Here is a 26,659-nt window from a genome sequence, read left to right as displayed (position 1 = left end):
CAAATATGAATTAATAAAGCAGCTGTCTGAAAGTAGAATTTTATAGGAATGCTCATGGTCATGCACCACAATCTGGATTTGAACTTTGCTTGGGCTGTAGGAGATCCAAGCTCAAATTTATGTTTCCCATTACAATGAAGTATCCTAGCTTTTTGAAATTGATAACAGATTTCCATATAATTCTTTGTATCATTATTTGTCTCTGAAACACCACATTATACTTTATCTCTGATCACAAAATCTTCACAGAACAAAACAGAACTGAGATGAGAAAGGAAATGGGAGATGATGATGAATATTTTCAATTACTGAATATAGGTTTTGTGAAAGCATCAGGTACATTTCTGTAGTGCAGAGAGTTTAGTTTGAAACACTTGAAAAATGCATCAAGTACAATCCATTTTTCTCTGTTAAAACAATCAAACTGTTTAGACCACTGATAATGTATTTGTCTGTCAGTGGCTGCCAACGTGTACAGCTAGTCAAATAAGCCCTGACAAAATAAAGTTACACAGAAACACACAATTCATTGAGCTCAACTGTCTCATTTCAAACATCTTGGGTTTAACTGACTGCAGAGATGGGTTTCTAGGGAACCATTTTAATTCCTGGTAGATGTGCCACAGGGACAGGGATCTCACAAACTGTGAAAAACTCAAATTGGATTCATACAGCTGCTCGAGAGCCAAGTCCTCTGCAACCAACCAGTGGAGACGACAGTCTCATCATTTTAATGGCAGGGGTTATTTAGAAAATTGACAGGAACACCAATTGCCCTATGTCACACTGTATTGGGAACAGCGAGGTAGTAACAACACAGACTCTCTTGTGAGTTGAACAGGAGGGCAAGGTTTATTACCCCTTTCATAGACAAGTCCATGAAGGTCCAGAAAGGTAAAACCCTTATTGGTCAGTGAACTAACACATCACCATCACTGGTCAGTGTGGTCAGGGGTGGTGTACCCCTCAACCTTCTCTTGCAAGAAAACAAGAAACTGACAAACAATACCTGCAAGGCTGTCTTCTGTCTCTGAGGATTATTTTGATTCCTCCTTATTTTTCAGGCCACTTTCTCAGGCTAGTCTGAGAAAGCTATGTGACTTGCTTTTGCATAGACACTGCTCCCTGCTTGCTGCTTGCATTTAGCATTCATAGCCCTAAGCAGCTACAGTATCCAAGAGCTAACTCTAGACACATAGAGCAATGTATGCTTTTCATTTAATGTGGCTAGGAAACAAAATATAACACTCTCTTAAAAATTTCCCATAACTTAAAAACTACTTCTGAGCAAGCTCTACACTTAGATTTGACCTTGCTCCTTTCCCAGCCCTCCCTAACACTTACTTTACCTGAGAGGAGCCATCCACGCAGAGTATTCATGCAGGGATATCCAAATGAGCCAAAGTTATCTGTGGTGTTTCTATAATAATCAGGGCCTAAAACAGATTGCATTTCCTTAGAATTACACTTACCATTTCCTTGTCCTTCCTCACCTTGATCAGGAACATGACAAAGATCACACTGTCCATCCTAATGGCAATTTCCAAAATGTGGTCTGTACAGAGTTCAGAAAAGCAATGTTTGTGAATTTGTCATTGGTGTTGGTGCTCCAGTGTAAGCACCTTCTCCATGATCTGTGGGTGGATCTCTGCATCCCCCATGGATCCCCACAGGCTGTGGGTGGATCTCTGCATGTCCCATGGATCCCCATGGGCTGTGCATCCCCCATGGATCCCCACAGGCTGTGGGTGGATCTCTGCATCCCCCATGGATACCCACAGGCTGTGGGTGGATCTCTGCATCCCCCATGGATCCCCATGGGCTGTGGATGGATCTCTGCATCTCCCAGGGATCCCCAAGGGCTGCAGAGCACAGCTGCTTCACCATGGTCTCACCACAGCCTGCAGAGGAATCTTGGCTCTGGCACCTGGAGCAACTCCTGTCCCTCCTTCTCCACTGACCTTGATGTCTCCCTGTTGTTTCCCTCTCATGTTCTCACATCCTTCTCTTCCCTGGCTAGACAAAACTGCAGATACCCAGCTTTGTTTTGATTTTCTTCTTAAATATGTTATCACAGGGGTGCTACCAACTTCTGTCAGCCTTGGCCAGCAGCACGTCCATCTTCGGAGCCATCAGAGACTGGCTCTGCTGGACACGGTGGAAGCTTGCAGCAGCTTCTCACAGGAGCCACCTCTGTGTACCCACCACTGCCAAAAAACCAGGCCATGCAAAATCGACATCACAGGTCTGAGCAAAATTTTACAGCTAAGTAAAGGAACAGCCCAGAATCATTGTTGCTTATCTGCTTATCACCCCTCTATCAAAGAGCAGCCTTTGGGCTGACCTGTACAAGTCCTAAACTGCGGTACTGTTGCTGATGGCTCAGCTGCACTATCAAAGGAAATGAGAACACAAAAATTCACCATCAGCCAGAACTACCTGTTGCCAAAGCTCAGTGGGAAAATCTAGCCTTTAACCATATTTGTCCCAAGAATACAAGTCTAAAAGGATACACTGGAAGAACTGGAAGCAGTGGCCTAGAAGTAAGAATTAGAGTATACTTTCAAATTCAGAAAATATTAAGATAAAACAGGCTTAAGGTATCTCCAATAAAAAATAACACCATATTAAACAATATGTATAAAATCTATAATACTATATTAGAAATACAATAACATTAAAAAGACCTTGAAAATATGTCAGTTTTCCCAAAATAGATCTAGTATAGACCAAAATTTGGTTTATTCCTATCTTTTTAATAGAATGGCATAGATCAGAAAGTCATTAGCTGGAGACACATAAGCAAAATGCAGCCAACACCATGGCAAATATGACAATGGACCTCTTAATCAAAAAGTTCTTATGGTGTATCAGAGTTCATATCTGTAGATTTAAAAGCATAACCAACAACTAGTCATATTTTTTAAAATGCAAAACCAATGTAGTATTTTAGAAATCTCTATTTCTCAGACATGAGTCAATTCAAATTAAAATACACATTCTCAAAAATTGTTAAGTCAGGTAATACTCATAAAATAGAGAAAATTGGTCTCCTTTTATATTTTTTTATCCCATCTGTTTGTGTCAACATGTTGTCTTTCATCTTATACTTTTCATAGTAGTGACAGATCCACTTCCTCATTGATCCTTACGTGTTCAGCACTGAGCACAATGGGGTTCCAGTCAACAATCAAAATTTTGAAGCACTATGGTTAGACAAATACATCTAGAATAAAACATGAAGAGGCATCATTTATGAAAATGAAGTGAATAGAGAGGAATAAGATAATTATATAATTGAAAAGCACTACAGAAGGATTGATTTTACAACTGCTTGTTAATAATCTTAACAAATTTGCTCAGGTTCCAGCCACACAACATGCTAAGTAATGGTACAGCTAGAAGAATGGTAAAAGACCATGTTCTCTGACTTCTTTTTCATTTACATTGTAAGACAAGATTGAAAAATGTGATCATGTGGATTAGAAGAGAAGAAATAGATATTTAAAAAAATAAGCAGCTTTCTTTTACATTGCAAGAATATTGAACGTAATTTGATCACTTCAAGGACAAAGGTGGGAGGAAAATAAACATACAACACTGCAAACCTTCAGTAGGTTGTGCAAAGACTATTTCATAGTATATCATACAGGTAAATTAGAAGACTATTTGGACTGATGTCTTGGTAAATTTGACTGCAAAATTGCATGGAGATATATCTACTGTGTCTGAAATATGCAATAAAATTCTGGATAAGCTAGCTATAGAGCTTATCAACAGCAAATCTTCAACAACACTTTGTCATGCTTCCTCTTTCCTAAATGCCCATTCTCACTGACTGAAAAGCACAGAAAGAAGGGGATTTAATGACTAAAGAAAGGAGAATTACTTCTTTTTTTTTTTTAAACACATGACAATTTTATTAGTCTGTTAAATAATGTTTAATCCATATTTAATTTCATAAAGTATTAAAAAGAATTGCACAAATATTGCAGAGATGATAGCAGATAACTGGGTCCTTCCTGCACTATGGTGAAAAAAACTCCCTGCAGTGTTACAGGTTTGGGTCAGAGTGGAGAAGAGTAGAAGAAATAAGCAAAGAATTGGAGAAGAATGATGACAGCAAATTTGCAGATGACACCAAGCTGAGATGTGCAGTTGTCACAGCTGAAGGAAGTGATGAAAATCCAGGGGAATTGGACAAGCTCAGTAAGTGGGACCCACATTCATCTGAGGAGATTGAACAAGTCCAGGCTGCTGCATCTGAGTTGAGGCAGTCCCAGACATGAGTAGAGACTGAGTAATGAACTCATTGAAATCAGCCCTGTGGAGAAGGATTTGGGAGATTCAGGTGGAGGAAAATCTGGGCATGATCTGGCAATGTGCAGTTGCAGATCAGAAGGTCCAACAGCATCCTGAGCTGCATCAACAGCAGAGTGGCCAGTAATCAGGGGAGGGAATTCTGGCCCTCTGCTCTGCCCTGGTGAGACCTCTCCTGGAGTCTTATGTCCAGCTCTGGAGCCCTCCAAAATAGGACAGACATGGATCTCTTAGAGCAGAGGCAGAGAAGGTCACAAAGGTGATCAGAGGACTGTAACATGTCTCCTATGAAGACAGACTGAGAAAATTCATCCTAGAGAACAGAAGATTGAGACATCTCATCACTTAAAGTGAGTTCATGTAGAAGATGGAGAGCAACTTTTTGCACAGGCAGATAGAGATTCAACAGGAGGGAAGATTTAAACTAAAAGAAGAGAGATTTAGGCTACAGGTTAGACAAATTCTTTACTGTGAGGGTGATGAGTCACCGGAGGAGGTAGTGCAGAGAAGTCACGGCTGCACCATCACTGGAAGTGTTCAAGGCCAGGTTGGATGTGGCCCTGAGCAAACTGATCTAGTGGGTGGCATTCTTGCCCATGTAAGGGGCTGGAACTAGATGATCTTTAAGGTCCCTTCCCAAGTCATTCTGTTATATGCTTCTATGAATGTTAGCATTGTGCCATGTAATAACGAGTTCATATGTGAAAGGCTTCAGGTTGAAAAGAAAAGTGAAATAAAAGGTCGAAGAGCTCTCTAGGTGTTCTGGAAGAGAAACATACAATAGAAGTAAATTATGTGAGAAGACAAGAGAACTGAGAAGACCTTGAGTACTATTCCAAAGAGTAAATCCTAGCAAGTGTACATTATTAGACCAAGAGCTAAAGAAAACTCAAGGGAAAAGGTGTAGAAAATAGGTTTAAGATTAAAAGAAATATATATGACAAGCTATATCTTAGAGAAGGGAGGTTTTGTTGGGGTTTTGTTGTTGCTGTTGTTTTGTCTTGTTTTTACAGAGACTTCTATTTGCTCATGAGACATTGAAGCAGCACAGAGGATAGGCAAAGTGCAAGTCCAAAAGATGAAGTACATAGTCAGTCATATTAAAGTGCTTGTAAATAAGCTGTCTGGGGAACAGGTCTGAATACAACTCTACAAATTTATCAGTGTAGTGTAAAATATAAAGACTACAGAAAGGAGAAAAATTTAATTTTAGACAAGATGAGGTCTTCTAAGAGAACTAGACCATTAAAAGATTATGGTCTTTTTCAATCAATTTCTTTAAATATCTAAATAGGTTCATTTAAAGAAAAAAAGAAAAAGAAGGGGAAAGGGCTTTATCTTATTTTTTTTTTTATATGACATTATTGACTTTAAAATAGAAGACTAATAAAGATTGTCAGTTATGTCAGAAACTTAAAAAGTCCTTTGGAATTGAAAGTGCATTATCATAATACCCATTCTTTGTGATGCTTTGGCACTGTGCAGGAATCACAGTTGCATTAGAGACGTGGGAAGCTGGACTTGTCATAAGCCAGTGTCTTTTACTCAATCAGCATTTCTGGGCACTTGAAAATACTGGGCAACTAATTAATGAATTTTCCAAATTCATCAATGCTTTGTCTCATTTAGATTCACACTAAGATTCTTTTTCTTGTGAAAATCTGTGTGGATTATGACTGTACTCCTACTTCTTCCAATCACAGTAGTAATTAGGAAAAATCATGACCATGAAACTGTGAACATAAGGATGTTTGTTTCTTACTAACATTAATACATTAATAATAATAATAATATATCAATTAATAATAACTGATAACAGCAGTAGGTAGGACATCAATTTTTTTTTAACAGGAAATATCCAGCTGCAATTTTTATATCTGCTAACTGTGAGAATGTCACATCATGATTCCTGTGAGCTCTGCTCACACACAATACCCCACTAAGTATTGCACCTTCTCTGTATCTCCACTGCTGCTCAGGGGTGGGATGATTTTGTCCAGTGTGGTAGAACACTGATTAAAATCACAGCCCTTATCACAGCAGTAAAACATATCTCCAGATCTCTTTTTCCCTGGAGCTTCTGACTTCCACTCCTATCTTCCACAGGGAAACTGTCTCACTCTAATTGCAGAACTAATAGTTAAAATTTGGAAACATATCCCTGAATATCAATTGTGTTCTTAGCTGCTCAAGCCACAGCTTAGCTTCTACAGTCAGAGCCTGACTTTTTCATAAAAATTGGGGTAGAAAATTGGCATAATGGGAAATAGGAAGAACATTTTCAGTCACGATTTAGTTCAAATGAAAACAAATACAGCAAAATTTTGTAAACAGTAAAAACACCCAAAAACTCCTTAGGTAATTAGGAATGAAGCGAGACATTCTGACCTCAAGAGCAATTTTTCGCAAGCAAACTGAGAATCAGCAGAATGTTGCCACCCAGTTATAAAATATTTTTATTCTATTTATCCTTAAAATATCATCATGCAGATTCTTTGAAGGATGGAACATAAAGAAAATAAGTAATGTGTAAGAAGCGCAAACTATTTCCCAATCTTTTCCTATATACTATTTCTGAAAATGTCACTACCATGCTGAGTCTACTAATAGGATCATTAGCTCATCAAATCAGGCTTAGAGTCTAAAACTGAGAAGTGAGACACACTCACAAAATATCTCTGAAGAAATAGCTAATTAGGTGGAAGATGACATGGTGTGGGCTCTGAAAAAGGTCAAACTAAAAGTAAGGCTTATGGAGTTGAATCTTAACAACCAAAACAGACTTTTGAAATATGAGGAAACAGGAATGCAATGGGCATTCACAGCCAGTAGCCTCTCACATGTAAAGTGGTACCAGAAGAACCAGATATGAGGCAACATGGGAATTCTCACCCTTTCCCAGTCTATCATACATCTCTCCAGGGGCACTCTTCTCCATGTTGGAGTTACCTGCCTGGCATACAACCAGCATCAAGCACTGACCCTGAGGCCCTTTCCCAAGCTTTATGATTTTGTGATAACTCTAGTTGCTGTCAAGTGGAGCTAAGATTACAAACTTGAATTTCTTCACTGGAAATACAAGAAAAAATTCAAACAAACAAACCAAAAAAGAAGAGGAAGGAAATTTAAGAGGAAGGGTAGTTAACAGAAAATTTACATTATACAATGGGACTGGAAAAGTACATACTGTCATCAGGGTTAATATTCAGGGCTAGAGTTAATCTTACACTATCTACCTTACCCTGTGTCCAGTCACAAATCATTTCAAATTTATACTGTATCTGTGTCTATACATATGTATATGCATAATGCATTCAAGATAATAATACAGTCAATTCACAGAATCATGAAAATATTTGTTAATGAGGAATGAAATAAAATATTCCAAACACAGGAATTATTTCAGTACAGATAAGATTGCAACTTCAATACAGATGAGATGTCATAGGAGTTTCAAGGAGTCCTATTTTTACTCAGCATAAAATGGTTAGATGGGGATAGGAACCCAGCAGGAGGAAGGACTCATTTTCTTTTTAAAGCAAAGATGCAGAGGCTATACAGGAAGCACTGGATTTTAATTGACTCCTCAAGGCTAAGATAAGGGAACAGGTGAATGATGGCTCCTGATCTTACCCATTTGTGAGAAAGTCAAATGGGGTAAAAAAGTGAAAGACAGAAAGACAGGGATGTCAGTGACACTAGTTTCTATGAGTCATTGAAATAAAGGACAGAGACCTGTGGGAGGCTGAGATCAAAATGTGGACAGAAAGGTTCTTATGGGACATTTCCAAACTTCCAGAATTTAAGGAAGATATCTTTAAAATAAAAACTATCACATTTTATTCTCAGGTTTGTCAGAATTTAGAGTTGTATGGGTTGAACAGGAATCCTAGAAGATACAAGTGTAATTTTCACAGCTGAAAAATGTGGACAATAAATTCTTGGAACTGCTAACTGAAGAGGGTAAATATAATAAGTCAAAGCCTTATATGTTTGATATTCACCTACCCATAAGATAGCAGAAGATCCCATGCTTAATTTAAACTAAATAAAGTCGCAAACAGCTGTAGAGAGCCTAGTGCAACCTAACGCATTTCCTCACTTACATGAAGAAATGAGAAGAGACAGGAACATTGTGTGTATAAAAGAGCCAGAAACTGCCAGAAAACTTCCAATTCAATCTCATGCTGACATTAGCAAAAAGCAACAAACCCAAGTAGACAGTATAACAACCAGTTTATGATTGCACCTCTGTTGGAGCAGCTGCCAACAGAGCCACTGCGGTTAGTAGAGAAGCTGGAAAACATCTAAGGATTGAAAAAGGCACAAGCACAATACTCACATGCTGTCACACAAGAGGAAAACTGTGGGTAAATATGAAAAAGAATCTGCAAGGAAGTGTCAGGGCTTGGAAGCAGCGATTGACCTTGTCACCAAAAGTAGTCACAAGTACCTGTGGCAGGTCAGCTGAGCTCCCAAGGCAAGCAGATCTACATAAATATAAATAACATCTGGCTACATCAATGGGATTGCAGGTGCCATGGTACACTGGCAAAACAAGCAGCTTAGTAGAGCTGTCTGTACTCCTGGAAAGAGAAGTCAATATACTGATATGTAATAAGTAGACTGAGTATCTGCAGAATAGGCACCTATTTCTGAATTAGTTGCATAGAATATATTTGTTGAACAGGAAAAGTACTTGTAAGATTCATGCCATTTCATGACAAAACGGACAACTCAAAATGGCCTTCATACTAACCTACAAATATACATTCCTCTCCTGAAAAGACGACCTTAAATTTAATCCTTTTAAAATGGTCTTAAACTCAATGAAAGCCTAAGAAAAAGCACTTAAGCTTCCTAGAACACATTCAGTTGGCCAAACATAGTAGTCTGATGCCATCTGAGACTCTTGCAACAATACAATTAATAGAACCTTGACAGCTTTTCAGCTCACTCTGAAGGTGAAGTACATCTTGATTCAGTTGACCTCACATAAATATCTAACATCATTTGAGGTACACTAGATTATATGGAACATCTCCTGGCTGCTCACAGATGCAGTAGAGAGTCTAGGGGAGTTCCATGTCCTTTTAGAGCTCCGAGGGCTGGACAGGGCCTGGTGGAACATCTCAGGTATCAGCAAGTATCAGCCTATGGTTACCAATGCAAACTTACTGAGCAGAAGAAACTTACAAATTATAACTGAACTCTGAAGGCCTGGAGTTCAACCAGTGTGGTGTGATTATGTGTCCAAAACAGGTTGGCATCATCCAAATTACCTTTTGTAAATAATGTCTGATCTATGCTATGTCAGAGCATGCCTGCAAATCAGGTGAGGACTCTTGGAAATAATCTAAAACTAGGTGAAGGACAATTCAATACTGTGAGTGATGGTGGCTGTGAATACCTGAGCCACCATCTCCTCCCTGTTTAATTTGCTCGTATAGATGTATCTAGAAACAGTCAGATTTCTATATTCCAAGGGCTGAATCAGCTATTTCTCTGTTAACTGTAACAGGAGATTAAATATTAGTCCTCATGAAGATATATATATATATATATATATATATATATACACACACATATATATATGCTTTGTGAAAAAATAAATTTAAATATCTTAATAAAATTCTAATTTCATTGCATAAATAATGTTAGCCCCTCCTATAACAGTTTCTAGATGAATTATTGAAAAAATAAAGAAGAAAAAGAAGCATCAAGCAAAATGCATGATTGATACACTGATGGTTTACATGTCTTCATTATGCAAAAATATTTCTGAACACCCAAAGAAATGAAGTGGTTTTTTAGTTTGTTTGTTTTTGGGTTTTTTTTTTTGTTGATTTGTTTTGGGGTATTTTGGGTTGGGTTTTTTTTTTCTTTTTTTAAATAAAAATTATGAATTTAAATAAAAAATTATGATTATCAGGTAGAATTTGACTGTTTGGCAGAACATGTGACTTTGGGTGTCCCTCATCACTTAATACACAATTCTTCAGAAAAGGAATGTCAATCAGTTGTCCTTACACGTGAAATTCTAGAAGTGGAGGTACTGCTTGAGTGTAATTGAAAAGAAAGCTTTCTCAGTAATGTGGAAAAGTTAATCTTTTCTTTGTTGAGCTGAGAGTTCAATACACAAACAAAAAGCAGACACTTTTGAAGGGAAAACTGATTGCACTTAAATCTGGAGTACAAGCCTTCCAGCCAACATGTACCAATAAAAACAGATTATATGATTCAAAAAGATGCTTACAATAGCAATTTCCTTTTCTAAGTTTTCACTTAAGAAACTAACATCAAAGGAGTATTTGGAGTTCAAAAAACAACTTCAGCTGCCCATTGACTCTGACAGAGATTACAACATCATCCACTTCTCAATCACAGCGAGTGCTGACGATTTGAAAAGCACACAGTATTCCTTTGTGATGTGAAGCCTATAAAAAAGTTTGATGATATGGAAGACAAATTGTTCTTGGAGATGATTCCTTATTAGCTATCACATAACTGTTTAGAAATGCTGATGATGCAACCTTGAAATTAAAATCACGGGTTTTGTAAAGCTTAAAAATCTGGAGCCTTTACTTAATGTGGTGAATTCAGAACCAGATCACAATTAAAATGTATTGGAGGATTAGTATATGATAAAACACACAAAAGTAACAGAGAGAAATGAGACTTGAGAAGACTCATTTGTTCTAGAGACAGAACACAAACCTATTCTTGGCAATTATGTACCTGCTCAATAAACCACAATGAAGACAACAAATCATTCTTATTCAGGAAATACAATTTTACTTGATAACCAATTAAAATGAAAAATATTGAATACATGAGAGTAGCCTCATGAGTCTGCTGTAGCCTCCAATGACCACACAATTATGCAGCTCTAGACCATGCATTTACAACATCCTCACATCATAAGAAAGAGGGAAGCTTAGGGGGAAATAAACTTGTGCAAACCATTAAAAATATTTAATTTTATATCATCCCAGCCTAATAGAACACCAAAGTACATATTTATGTTATTAAGTTAATCCCTGTAAAAGTGAGACTCATCTTTCTAAAGTTTAGGTGTTGGAAGGCTGATTTTAAAATTATATCTAAGTGTCTAAGCTGTGTCTTGGAGAGATAAAAATTTATAGTAGATCATTTGTTCCAAGTATTTTATGATGGGATGGGCTGACTTCTGGTGGTGTTTAATTCTTATTTTTTACCATGAAGAGAAGCCTGATGACCTGCTTAGACTAGATGCCTAGCGTATAAATGTGGCCAGAAGATTAATTTCATTCTTTCGTGTTTGTTAAAGAAGATTAAAAACATTAAGTTTTATGATGCATTTTCTTGTCTTTATTATGCAGAAAGAGCAAGAGTACTGTTTTCTTGAAAGCTGCTGCTCTTGGTGGTGCTGCCATATGCTCTCCAAGCGTTACGCGGGTGGCTGGAAGGCTTGCCCAGGAACCGGGAAATCTGAGCTTAGTCAGACGTACCAGGATAGTGTGGAAAACAACAGTTGTTCCGGATCATTGAACCTTCCCCCTCAGATTTTTAAACATAGTATAAACCTCCAGAATTCATGGTCCCAGAAGAACAAGACATTTCTCATCTTTTTCTTGGAGTTTTCTAAAGTAAAAATGTATAACCTAGGCTTAGACATGGGGACCAGAATCCTGGTCTTCCAGAGTTTCTTTCTCTGATTTCACCAATCGATGGATCACAAACACTAGAATTCTGCATTTGTGTTCTCCTTTTAAAAGGGAGAAAAATTATTAAAGATGGCTCCAGAAAACTTCAGTGTAGCATTTAGATGAGCAGTAATATTTCATGAAATGTGCATGTGTCTGTGACAATAGAAAAGAGCTTTTTCAAGTGGTGAATCTCTGTTCAGGCAGGTAGAGTGCAAAAGTGCTGCACTGGGGTTGGTAGGAAACTTTCTGTTTGATGAAACGATATACAGTAATAACAAAGGGAAAAATAATCTTATTTCTCTACTCTGAAAGTGTGAAATGAAGGTGAAGAACAAAATGTGCATATTGCAGAAAGAAACAGAAAAAACCTACCACTTCAAGTGTACAGCACACTCAGCTTTACTTCATATATGTGAAGTACACCAGATAAATGAAAACTGGCTAAAATCAAAAATCTTCAGTTAATTTTGTGAGGAAAACAAAAATCCCCAAACCAAAAAAAACCAAAACAACAAAAGCAACAGCCAACCAACCAACCAACTAACCAACCAATATCAACCAAAAAAAAAACCCAACAAAATCCAACCAGAAGTCACTTAGACTTAGAAAGTTATTAGGGAAACACTGCATTGCATCAAAAGTGTATCAACCTGAAATGCATTTCAAAGGGGCAAAAAATTATTTTTTTCTTATTTTGGTGGCAGAGGATAGTGCCAGTTCCACTGATTTCAACTACTTAAACCATGTTTAACACTCATTTGTGACTCTTCAGTTCTTACAAAACTTTAGGCATCGGTTGGAGCCACCTGTAAGTCTGGATTTTCATTAAAAATGAATGTGAAGAAATAAGTTTAATGTAGATAGGACATCAAGGAACAATGGCACAATTTTTGTTATCTTTGTTCCTACTGAATGTCACAATAAATTCCAGCAGTCAGAGAGATAACCCTCAAAAGTGGCTATGAGATTATTTCCATTTAAGAAAAGAGGAGAGGGGAGGGGAGAGGAGGAGAAGGAGAAGGAGAAGGAGAAGGAGAAGGAGAAGGAGAAGGAGAAGGAGAAGGAGAAGGAGAAGGAGAAGGAGAAGGAGGAGAAAGGGAAAAAAAAAGAGTAAAGAGAAGAGAAAAAAGGGAAATGAGAAAACAGAGAAAAGAAAAAAAAAGAGAAAAGAAAAAAAAAAGAGAAAAGAAGCCCTCTGCTTCTTCATCTTCTCAAGATTAGAATCAGTATCTTCAAGTTTGAGGGAAAACAAAAACAGTTTAGAAAGCATGGCAATAGCTATATAATTTACTATATAAACAGAATGCAAAACTTGGCTTGCCTTTCATCAACAAAAGTTCCTGGAGGAATGTTTCAATTAAACATCAATAAAAATATTTTTTGGTGTTTTGCCCTTTGCTGAAAGCATATTAGCATATTATCAGTGAAGGTAAAACATGATAACTTTAAAAGTAACTTTTGAATCCATGCTTGAGAAAATTCTTAAGTCTTCAGTCCAGTGTCAGCAAATAAAAGCAGTACAAAATCCAGAGTAACATTTGTGAATTCAGTCTGTTTTAGAAAGAGTCATAGAACACAACAATACTGAATGCCTCAAATTACAGAAGGATTATGTTCAGGCTGAGTACCACCTTTTAATTTGTTTAGCTAATTGTAATTACTGTATTAAAGTTCTTACCAAAACTTAGGAATCTTAACAGTAGAAATCCACAATTACAGTAATACAAAGGAAGAACTGTATTACCCTTTTCATATCCACAAAGTCCTTGGCCTGGCAGAGCAAATGAGCAGCAGATGCTAAAGATAAATCTTGGGCAAAGTGACAAGGAATGAGTGTTTAAAATGTCTTTCTGTAATTCAATTCACAAGCTGCAATTTGCATATTCATTTAAATCTATGGTCATGCCATGCACAGAATGTTGGGATAGCTAATTCTATTTAAGGCATCTTATAGTATCTTAACAAAATCTGTGGTGTGAAAACAGCCTAGCCTGCACATGTCATTTCAAGATAAAAACATTCCAAACCAGGAAATCAACATGTCAGATGAATTTAACTAAACAATTTAACAAAACCAAAGTATCTTTTTCAGTGTCAAAGGCAAATTATTTCTAGTTCCATATCCAGCCAGCTAACCAAATTTCCATCCAATCTCAGTTTCTCAGAAGATCGAATTAACGTGTGAGAATGGGTCCTTGCACTGGAACTCGGTCATCAGTATAGAAGATAAATATTGAAATTATTTTAACTCAGGCCAACCAGCACTTTCAAATAACAGGTATATTTGAGAAGACAGCCTGGGCCTAGAATCATTCTCATTAGGCACATTGCATGTGGCCACCCTATTTCAGAGGCTAAGAGAAATTAGTAAAATGAATGTGCTGTAATTTTGCCATTTGGCTTTAAGGCTAGAAAGAAAACCTTGGCACTGCTTTGTGATTAAAATAAACATAGCCACAAACCATAGCATTTTCTATTTATATTCCCACTGTTTACACCACTGTAAAAGTATCAGCCTCTATGACTTTTTAGCAAAAGACTGTTCACCTCATCATGTCTAGACTATTGAATAGGTCCATGTTAGAGAAGTGAGGTTTGAAAGCTTTCAAGGAACCCTGATGAATGAAAAGATATGGCACGTGCCATATCATCTTGACATAAATATCCAATTATTTCATAGAGCAAAGAAATCTTATGAAAGTTATTTACATGTTATAAATGGTGGGCTTGAATCTGATCTAACCCAGAGAAGGTTTTCATAGCAGTCTCTAAGAGACATAGTGATTGGAATGTGAAAGTACCAAAAGGTTGAATATATATATATGTATGGTATATATGGAAAACTCAGAACTAGTCTTAAAGTTATTACATGGCTCCTCAGAGAGTAGATTACTCCATCTGTTCTGTCTTTCAAAGATCCAAGGACTTAAGAGGTGATAGAAAAGTGTACCTCATTGTATGGCCTTGGAATACACAATAAATATCCTTATGTATTTTTGACTGAAATGGTAAAAAGTCATTCAATTGCCTTGATTTCCTCAGACCCAAAAGAACAATACACTGGTATTTGTGTATCATGGAAAAATAGTCTTGTGGGTATGAAAGCAGATTTTCCTCAAGACATGAATTTAAAGTTCACAGCTAAAGCAGTTTGTAAGTTTTAATTAGTCTTTTCTGAGACAAATCAATGCATGAACTTCTGCTGGTAAGAGGAAATCCTTTTTTGATAGCACACATTTCTCCCCCTTACTTATTAACATCAAGAGAGCAAAAGAGAGAACAAGACACTAGGAAGCAAGTTTGTGTGAGTCCTGACTCAGACAAAAGCTGTGACCAAAAATAGTGCTAGGCCACTGCAGACAAAATAATGGGGAAAAAAAACCCCAAAAACACCGAAAAACCAATCAACCAACCAATCAACCAACACCCCCTCACCAAATAAAACAATCTGAAACTTAAAAAACAAAAAAAACACACACTAAACCAAAACAAACAAAAATAAAGCAAAACAAACTAAAACCAAACAAACCAAACAAACAAAGAACCGAAACAAAAAAACCCTAAGAACCACAACCCCTTCCCTCCACAAACCAACTAAACAAAAAATCTTCAAAATAATCCCGGTGCCATAAGTAAAAGAATAGCAGTACATAAAAGAATGTGGTAATTGAAATAAAGTCATGAAAGATTTTATAACAGAATATTAATGAAAGCCATGGAAGCAAGTTGCCATCCAGAGAACGTGATTAAATTCTCACCTCTTCCAGGAAAAGTGAAAAGATTTATTCTGGAGTTCTGGAGATGCTACTTATGTTTTTATATCCTTAGGAAGAAACCTGATTTCTTTTTAAATTTGAAGTAAAATTCAGGGTTTTCTATCCCCTAGAATCCCCAAATCCATTTTGTAGCATTTTCTCGGTCACTTCTCTCTCATCCCCAATTCATATGCTAAATCATTCTCATTTGAGAATAGCATCTTGCACTTGTTCCTACCAAATGGTGCATTTTTTTTCTGAGGGTTCTCTCCCTCTCCTGTATTAAGATAATTTTGGGCTTTATTTGCATACCCCAATATAGTGACAATCCCTTTGACCTTAGTTACTGACAGATTTAATACGTCTACTTTTTATTTTAATGTTTATTCATAAAAAGACTGATGAGTTCCACTCAATATATATCTTGGCAGGGAATATTTTGGTGCAACCTAATGTTCTGCATATGAACTATTGAAAACTGTTCTTTATATTCAGCTTTCAAACATCTTTGCCCCTATGCTACACTAACATTATGCAAATGGTGTTTCCATGTCGAACTTTTAAGAATACTGCATGAGAAAAAACAAACTAAGACCATTTCAAAAAATGAAGATATATGGCAATGGAATCATGAAAATGTTAGCATGACAGCCTCTAGTCTTCCCATAAAGTCTGTTACCCTGCTATGAAAATAAATAAATAAATAAAAAAAAGATTGCTTTTATACAAATTACACTGGCTGTTATTCACCATTTTGTTATTATCCAGGTACCTACAAATTGTCTGATTATCCTTGTGCAGTATTTTTCTAGGAAACTAATAAAGCTGATTGATCTCCATTTCTACTGTTCATCTCCTTTTTAAATATGGATATTCTATTTGCTTTTTCTCCAAGTCTTACAGGATCTAACAGAATTCCATGGCCTTCCAAAACTAACTGCTCAGAGGTCTGAAATTCCATCACCATCTCCTCCTGTCATGCAATTATCTCAGAAATGTAAACAAAGAGTAAGGCCACATTAAGCAAACTAAACTTTAATAGACACTATGAACCCAGAGCATTATCTTCATGTAGAGAAAGGAAAGAGAAAAAATAAGAGCTTTTAATCAGATTCAGGCATTTATGTTATACCTTGAAGGACATTTCAAGTACATCCCTCAGACAATTTACATGGACTGTTTTTGCAATTTGTAAATTATAAAGACTATCAGAAGACTGACTGCTCCTGCTGTTTTGGAATGATAGTGTAGGAAGATCCAGAATGGGTAACACTGGATGTTTTATTAAATGGATGGAAGGAACTCTTAAAGTAACTCAATAAGAAGAAAAGAGAAAGACAGGAATTTTGGACCTAACACCACGAACAAAATCTGCAAACTGGAACAGAGTTGCAATTTGTTTAACATATATTTTACTGTGGAGTTGCAAGCAAGAGAGTTTCCAAAGTGATTTTTTGCAAATACACACATATGTATAGTTACATGCATACTTTTAAATGTTTTTATCTTATATTACTTATCTTTTAAATAACAAAAGAAAATATATTCAAATTCATGAAGAGAGATTAGAAAATAGGCAGTCTTAAATGTAGAGTCATTTTTGTTTAGTATTTTGAAAAGAATGGAAAACTTGCAAATACTTGGAGTCCTATTATTGTAATTTTATCCAGTAGATTGTCTACAATGTTAGAAGAAATTGAACCAAATTACCTGAATCCTAATGGGATTAATTTTTCCATTGGATGACACTGAATATTTCCCAGTATGTCAGAAAAGTTCAAAATATGGTCTTGTGTGAATTTTTATGTAGATCATCTTTAATGTCAATTTTTATTTGATTTCCAGAGGGCTTTTAGTATTAATTTGATTTTACAGTTAGAAATAAATATCACAATCACCAGAACAAAACAGTTCAAATTAAACAAAACAAAGAATGCAATTGAAACATTTACAATTCAATTTTTATGGTATATAATTGCCATATTCTTGATAAAATGCCTTGGGATAACTTAAGAGATCTCTTTAAGAATAAAGGTCTTTAAGCAAGCTAATATATTTTTTAGTGTGCTACGTAAGGTGACATGCTAATAGGAACTCACAGAACAAAATCTTACTATAAAGAAGCAGAAAAAATTTTATCCTTGAAAATGTCTTCATTGGACATTATAAGGAAAATTTCAGTGCAACATTCTTTAATATTCAAGCTAAGCAAAAAGATCATTAGAAATGTATTAGAGATCTTAAGTCACACCTGGCTGCAAAGTGAATGCTTAGGCAATTTATGAGCCTTGTAATGGAATGAGCAGAGGAGAGAAAGCTGGTTATAATTTGGATTTGTTTTTCTGTTTCTCTGTATTAGAGCTGTGAATTAAATGAATACAGTTCCTAATATTCAAACTTGTCAATATCTCCCCAGCCCTCTGTGTATTCTGAGGTGAAGTGGGCCATAAGAACAGTCTTTTCTATGCAATCAGATATTTCCTTTGAAAAGAGACATAAATATGTTACAAATTATTGTGTGACTTTGTTGTGTTCTTTGGGAGGTGATAAGCCAGTAATTTCTGATTTCTTTTCAGTATGATGTGTCCGAGAATGTGACACTAAAAGGGGGTTTGTAACATTAGGGCAAGCACTTAATGATCATTACAATCTCCTTTACTCTTTTCTTTTGTCTTATCCCTCCATGTTGCCTTTCCTCATCTCTCCTCTCCTTCTTATCTTGTTCAGAAAATAAAGAGGTCCTCAGCTTGTTGAGACCAAGAGCAGCACTCAAAAGGAAATTGCTTTGATGGTGTTCAGCTTTTGTTGGAACAAAAGATAAATTTGTGTCCTTCAAGAAACTTCTGAAATGTGGACAATCTTGGTAAGTAAAATTCTGGGAGAAGAATGAGTGTCAGTTCTGGAGTCACCAAGATTTTTTTTTTTTTTCTGTTTTTTTTTTTACAGGAAGTTAGAAAAGTTGGCTGGTTAACAGAACCAGATGTCTTGAGCATAATTGCCATTAATGCAGCTCTTGCCTTGATGTGCTTACTAATGGTCCTTGTACTCTCTCACTGCACTGCCAACTCCAAAAACTCCAAAATAACTAGTTTTTCCAGTTTGCTTTTCCTTTGGGGGAAGACCTTGGATTTGGGGAAATATGAGGTTTTATCTTGCCCTCATTGTGAACTCTCTCTGCTGACCCTGTGTGTAGGAGTTTGGTAGGTATTCATTTCACCCCATTCACTGTGAAATTTCCCTCTTCTCATTCTCACCACGTCACCCTACCCTAGGCCTGCCAATGACACTTTCCCTGTACTCACAGGAGGAGCTCCCACCTGTACATAACATTTCCCCCCATCAGCTCCACATTGTGACTAGTTCTCACCACTCCCCCTTTTCTCATTTCTCAGTCCTGGGAAACAATGCCAAGAGTGACAGCTGGTTTTTCTTCACCAGACTGACGTATCAGGGGTTGAAAGTAAAGGGGGTTAGAAGACAGCAGCACCTCTGTGGAAACAATCATATCCGCCAAAGATCACAGTGGGAAAACATTGATCCAAAAGCAGTTGGTTCATAACTTCAGAAAATCTGAGAAAAGATTGGTAAAGTTTAGCTAAACTTCCAACAAGGAGTCTAACAAAGCAGAAGAACTCTGCTGTAAAGGCACTTCATGCATAAAATGTTAAAATTTTACTTAATAAGACATTAAATATTCTTAGTTTGATACTTTCAATGTTGAAGGAGGACCAAACTAAATTTGGACACATAGGAGCACACACACCTATATGTTTATCTGATGAATGTGCCTCTGATGTTCCTTCTCTAAATTATTCCTAGTCTCAGTCTTCTTGCTGAATTAGAAAAAAGTAAATTTTAAGACACAGGGTCACCAGGTGAATTAGCTATGATGTTGGTCATGCAAGTCTTTAATGCAAAATGTCTGCGCTTCTGAGAATCTGAGAATTAAATGAATTAAATAATTCTTTCAATAATATGAAAATTATATTAGAAACATGGAAAGACCTTGAGCAACTAAAATATTATCTGATCACAGGGAAAGGAAGAGTATGCTGAATTCTATTTAGACATTTATGTGGGCGTTACAAGTTTTATTATGTTCCTATTTGTTGAAACAACATATTTACATTGCTATGTAATTAATGTTATCCCTTGGGATATTTTGAGTAGGTTATTTGGATCAACTAAACATACCCTTTACAGAATGAAAGGGATTCTTTTGCCACTAAAACTAATGGGAAATCTCTCTATAAGGAAGAAAATTTTGATCTTTAACTGTGTAAGCTTTTGTGCCAATCTAGAAAAATTTACTCTTCTAAGTAACCTTCAAAGTACTAACTTGCAGAAAGATGTTATTTTTATTCTCTTGTAAGGCAATATACTTCCTGGAAGAAATACATGATTTAGGGTGGAAAAGGACGTACAATAAATCCATTCTTATTGTAGTTTAGAAAAGTGAAATTCTGTGAAATTCAGTTTTGAGAATTTTTAAATTCTTTTTTTTGACATTACATGATATAAATTTCTAAAATTAATGTATTTAGGGATCAATGTGCTATTTAAATTTTTGCTTTTCTTTAAGCCTCAGATGACTAATATAACTGGCTGTCTGACTACAAAGAATTATCATGGCTTACATATTTTAGAGCATATTTTTAGGCCAAGTTGTAGAAGAACTGAAAAAAACCCTTAATTTTCAGCCGTTAAAATTCAGTGTCTTTCTGGATGTGGTAAGGATTGATGTCTAGTGAAATAATATCCTGTACTGAAAGTAAGATTATAGTATAAAAGTGAAGAATGCAATGCTCTGGCTAAGATCCAGTCCCATCTTCAGGTTTCCACTGAATTAATGCTTTAGATGATTTTTTTCAGTCTATTCTCTGGATGTACAACTAAGCAGTGGTTTATTTCCGGCTTGTGGAAAAAAATAAAATAAATATTTTTAGGTATAGAAATAGAAATGCCAAATATAGTCTCATCTGAGGCTTCCAAGCACTGATGAGATCACCTGGATCAAGAATAGAGGTGATAACTGTGACACACTTGGGCAACACCTTTTCTTTGACAGCAGCATTTGTATTGGTTCTTCAGGTCAAGCTAAAGCAGCTCCTTTTATTCTGGAAGCTGAAGGTTGCTGGCTCAGTGCCTCTTGTGTGTGTTTGAGGTGGCTGGAGGGGAAGATCTGTAGCACACACTGATCCTGTGCTCACAACATTCCAGGAAAGGGAGCAAGAAACCAACCTGCACTGCAATTTCTTTGGTAACCATATATATATACATATATATTTATAAACATGCACAGCCCCAATATCTATCTGTCTGTCTGTCTTTTCTTATTTAGAATATTAAAGAGGTATCTTTTGTTCGTTAATATTAATCCTCTGACTGCTTCTAGCGTGTGGACTTTGCCTTGACACTATAATACTGTATGAGCACTTTTCAGCTCATCCTTGCTATTGTTAATATATTTTAAAAATAATTGTGCATATAATTACCCAGTTTTGCTCTTTTCTTCCTGTATGATTATGCTATTATAAAATCCAATAAAAAATGGGTGAACTGAAAAGGAAAGAGAAACCAATTAAAATTAAATTTCTAAATCAGATATCTAATACTGATAGATTACCTTTTTTTTTAAAATACAACACTCAACAAAGAAACAGTAAAAATGCAAATAATTATTTTTCTTTATAGTGAGATTTCTTTGCACACTAGTTCTGTGCCTGACCCTCGAGCTGCCATAGGCGTTGCAGTAGCTTACTTGCACTCCTTCTTTCCTTCTTGTTGCTTTCTTTATTAAGCAGTACTAAATGCTTTTGAATATTTAATGTTAAAATAAATATTATATTATTTACCTCACTGGCTTTCAAGAGAATAAGTCATTTATTTCATGTGATAATCATTTTCCATTTTACAAGACTAATTTCCAAAGTACTCAAAGCACTTTATATCTGTAAATTTAATATCTTTTCTATCTTTCCATCTTCATTAAGCACTATTAATTTAATGTATGCTTTAGGCAAACACGAGCAATGAAGACACCTGAAGCCATACTGGACACAGAAAGGGTATGCTTATGTTAGGAAGAAATTTGGAGTAATTTAAGGGTGTGCTTCAGATAAATTTACTCGGGCCCCTTGATCCAAACATATCCTCTGGATATTTCAAAGCTGTCCTAGTGACTGGATATTATTTCTTTCCCTCTCTTCTCCATTAGAGGACAGAAAACTTTATTCGCCCATGTGAACAGAAATTTCTCATTTATTGCCTTCTGGCAGAAGTCTGCTTCCTATGTACCAAAATCATTTTGCAGACCAAATCAAAACAAAGAAAACGGAAAAACTTGAAATTCCTCAAAACCATACATCCACTCTGAAACAGATCTCTAACGTTGGTTTGGAAGCATCTAGAAGACAGAACAGAATTAAAATGCACCTGTCTAAAGCTCAGACAGAAGCCAGTGATTCCCAGTTTGCACTTAGTGAATAGCAGTGCAATGACTGGGAATAGGCTGTGAGTCCCAGGTTTAAATTACTCTAAGTCAGACAGAATAAATTTCTAATGCAACTGAAGTGTTTTGAAGTTGCCAGTAAGCACCTCTTTCCACTCCACATTTAAACTTTTGCAAAAAAAAATAGAAAGCCCAACACATTTGCAGCAAAGTGTCCAAATGATATTTGTATGAATCATCTACTATTGCCTCTTTTCTCCTTAATCTTTTTATTACTGGCCTGTCCTCAACTTGAACTCCTTTAAATAGGATCTTCGTCTGTCCTTCCTGAAAGCAAAGCACTTAACACATACAGTGTGCAACCATAAAGAAAATAACAAAATGGATGACATTTTGGATCTAGAGCCAGATATGGCTGTTGCCATTCATTCCACAGCCTGATTTATCGCTGCAATCTTTGTATTGCACAGTGCCATCAATGTTTTTTTTTATATACAGAGGTGGCGGTGAATTTTCAGAAAGGACTTTCATTAATAATTGAATCAAGATTGGTTTGCTGTATTGCATAAGGTCAGATGATTGATTAACATATGGACAGCAGCTGAAGAGGGGAAACATTTTCAAAACTTCCAAAAATTTTCCCTGTAAATAACTATAACTCCTTGTTGCTTTCCAATTACTTAAGTTTCTGTCACCTTCTTAGTAAACAGAAGCAGTGCCATGGTATTAAGGTGACCTGGCTACACCATAAATGCCAGTTAGAGGAAGCAATCAATTTCCAGTTAGCCCAGTGTCTGAAAATGATTTATTCAACTTTCTGATGAACATAAGGAAGTTCCAAGAGACAATTGCTTGAGAGAAGAAAAAGAAGATTTATCTCAACTGAATGGGTAGGAAGAATTCAGTCAGCTCTTAACATATTATTTGCAATCTAATTTGTTTTTCAAAGAAGTAATGTTTATTTAACACAGTAGCATTTTACTACATGCAGTGCTAATGGAGGTTAAATAAAAGACACAAGGGCAACAAAATCCCTCACTTACTTTTCACACAAGGACAGAACTGCTATGTGAGAGAAATGCAGATTAATTTCCCAATCCTCACAGCACTTTTTGACACAGCTGGCTATGGGTTACCTCTTAAGGACTTGAAGATTTTACTAGGGCTGACTGATTTAGATTTGGATAGGTTTAAATCATACTTGTCAGTGTGCTATTAATTTTTAACCACAGTCATTTTTCCCTAGACCTGTTAATATGCTAGGCAGTCCCAGGAAGCATAAAACTTTGACCCATGCTCTTCAGTATTTGCATATAGCACTTTCTGGAGGTGCTTTATTCTGTAATCAAAATTCTAACTATCTCCTCGACAGCATACAGATATGGGAATCCACAGACCCAGATAAAAGGCCCTTCAGACTGGCCATATGATTATCAGACATACATTCTTTTATGCCAACTCATCTTTTCCTCCACAGTTTAGATGAAATACAACTTCAGCTCACTAATAAATTTCGCAGACAACACTCTTTCTCTGGAGGTGCAGTGTGGTGGAATATGGTTTTTCCTTACAACCCACCAATTATTTTCATGTCTTTTCTGGACCTTGAGATCTCTTTGGGAGCCACATTAGTCAGAAATAAAGTGAGGCTAAGATTACTGTTGCCTCAGCACAACAAAAACTCTGTTTGAAGCTTTTCTGACAAACCATTTGGGAATGAATGCAGCCCCACCTTTTCAGAATTTCAAAACAGATCACCACACAACCCCAAACTGTCTCAAGTTTTCAAGCTGAGAAAACTTTGTAGAAATAATAGAAGCTTTCATTACCATTGGTCTAACACTGAATTTAATTTTTAAAAGCTTGGTAAAATATACTTGCAGGCTTCAAAACTGACAGACTTTAATTTTAAACCTCCTGCTCCTATATGATCATCTCCAGAAACACTAAATTTCGTTCTCTGCAGCAATGATTCATGTTAACTAATCAGTGATACAAGGTCTGTTGAAGACACCCTTTCTGAGCTCTGCAAAGGGTTGGTCAGTTTAAGAGCTCAGCTCTAACATCTCTGTTGGAAGGAGAATTCTTTATTACTTGAGGGGACTTTGGTGAATTTTTGATGGACTGACCTTGGCTGGACACCAAGTGCCCCCCCTAGACACTTGTCTCTGGATAGGAGGAGAAAAATACAGTGAAAAACTTATGGGTCAAGATAATGACAAGGCGATTATTCATCAATTATTGTCAAGGAAAAAACAGTGTAAACCCAGGGAAAGTAATTTTTTGTCACTCAAAGTAGGAAAATGAGAAATAAAAGCAACTCCTTTTCGTCAACTTCACTCCCACCTTCTTTGCCTATGCCCCCCAAGGAGAAAGGAGGTAACATCTGGATGCACAGTGTTTGTCTTCCCAAATCACCATGTGTTGGAGCCCAGCTTTCCTGGGATTGGTTGAACACCTGTTTGACCATAGGAAGGTGTGAATGAATTCCTTGTTTTGCTTTGCTTGTACACATGACTTTTGCTTTATCAACTAAATTGGCTTTTTCTCAGTGCACTAGTTCTCACTTTGATCATCCTCTCCCCCATCCCACCAGGAGAGAGTGAGTAAGGGGCTCTGTGGGGCTGTGCTTGTGACCAGGGTAAAACTTCAAAATTCTGCTCCACTGTTAACCTCCCCAGAGAGCAAGGGAATCTCTGTTTCTGGAGGGCTGTTCCACGTATTCTCACTCCTCTGTCAGGCTGCAATTGCTCCTCTGCAGCTTTTCCTCCTTCTGAAACTCTCTATCCCAAAGGTTCTAGCACCTGGTGGTCACTGATGGGTCTGACCCTGGCCAGCAGCAGGTACATCATGGAGCTGGCTGGCATTGGCTCTGGAAGGTTTGTGGGAAGCTTCCTTCCCAGGGAAGTCACCCCTGTAGCTCCCCCACTACCAAAACCTTGCCACACAATCCCAATGGAGCCCCTGCAGGTTTGGGGAAGAGAGACACGGATATTGGTGATTTAGTTGTAACTCTGGACATTTCATTGTACATATGCTGAGACTGGTAAGAGTAAACTGCAACCTCAAGCAAGACTTGTGCCATTAACTTCTCATTGTCACTTGGGAAACTATTATAGGAAAAGAAAGCAAGAAAGATTCCTGCATGGAAACTTCATTCCATCTGTTGAACTAAACATTTATCCAGGGATATCTGATCAGCATTTAGACTCTCTGTTTGCCTTCCTGTTACCACTGCTCTCAGTTTTTCCTTTCCTCCATAAATTCCATGCTCTGGCAAAGAAATGCAGAGAGTAAGAGAACTATAAAAACTTCAAAGAAATGCATTTTTTAGACAGTGTCAACAATACCCTTACCACTCATATGATTAATTTTCTGTATTAATAAAATCTCTTAAATCAGATTGTGTGTAATTCCCCTGCGGTTTTACCTAATGCTTGGCCATATTTGTACTTTTTTTCATTTCCTTGAATCTTATAACTATCAGTAACTTTTCTCTTTGTTAAAATTAGATTTCTTTTTTAATTGAAGAACTTAAGCCCTTAATATTCTATTTTCCATTTTTAAAAAACCAGATTTTCTAAATAAATTTCCAACAATATTTTTATGCACTCTGGGCACCTTTTTATTTAAAAAAAAAAGGAAAATTAATTTTAAAAGTTACTTTTTCCCACTATTTTACATATTTTTTTTTATTTTACTTTCATTGCCTCTTTCATTCTTTATCTCTGAAATTTATTATTTTATGAATTCCTATACATATTGGGCTTGAATCCTATTTCATAGTTTATATCTCACATATTTGAAACATAATATATTACAAAATAAAGGAGGCACCTCATTGCTCTTCTAAGCACCAAACACATTCAAATAATTATTTACATGAGTAATAATCAAAATTATCAATACAAGCTATTACTCCAACCTTAAAAAAATTACCCTTATTTTTCCTAGTACTACAATTATAAGATTCCACCTTATTACATTTACAATTAAAATTTAATATTTTGCCACCCAAATTTATATAATTCATTACTGAAAGTTCTATCTTTGCAAAATTCTCAGTGGTTCTTTGATATCCATTCCACAAAACTTCTTGTTGTTAAAATTAGAGAAGCTTGCTTTCATTTCTTTCATTCTTTGACTGGGTTTTGTTTGCTTGTTTGCTTGTGGTAGTTTGGGGTTTTTTGTGTTTGGTTGGTTGATTGGTTGGTTGGTTGGTTTTTTGAGGGTTTTTTTGAGTTTGTGTTTTTTTAACTCTGTGGTGCAAGAAATCTCTTGCTGTCTGCAAAATACATAGCAGAAAAAGCATTAATCCCACTTGAGGACTAATCCTTCTATTTTTGTGTTGCCAGGCACAAATATTTTAGTTGCAAAACTTCCAATAAAATTATTTCTCTTGCTACTCTCTGTAATATCTATTTCAGAGAAGAAAAAGAAAAACG

This window comes from Pseudopodoces humilis, chromosome 3 (assembly GCF_049639895.1).
Source record: "Pseudopodoces humilis isolate 2021_Gansu_Grassland_sample_001 chromosome 3, ASM4963989v1, whole genome shotgun sequence".
Taxonomy (NCBI): domain Eukaryota; kingdom Metazoa; phylum Chordata; class Aves; order Passeriformes; family Paridae; genus Pseudopodoces; species Pseudopodoces humilis.
The sequence above is the reverse complement of the archived record's forward strand: the minus strand, read 5'-3'. Positions refer to the sequence as shown.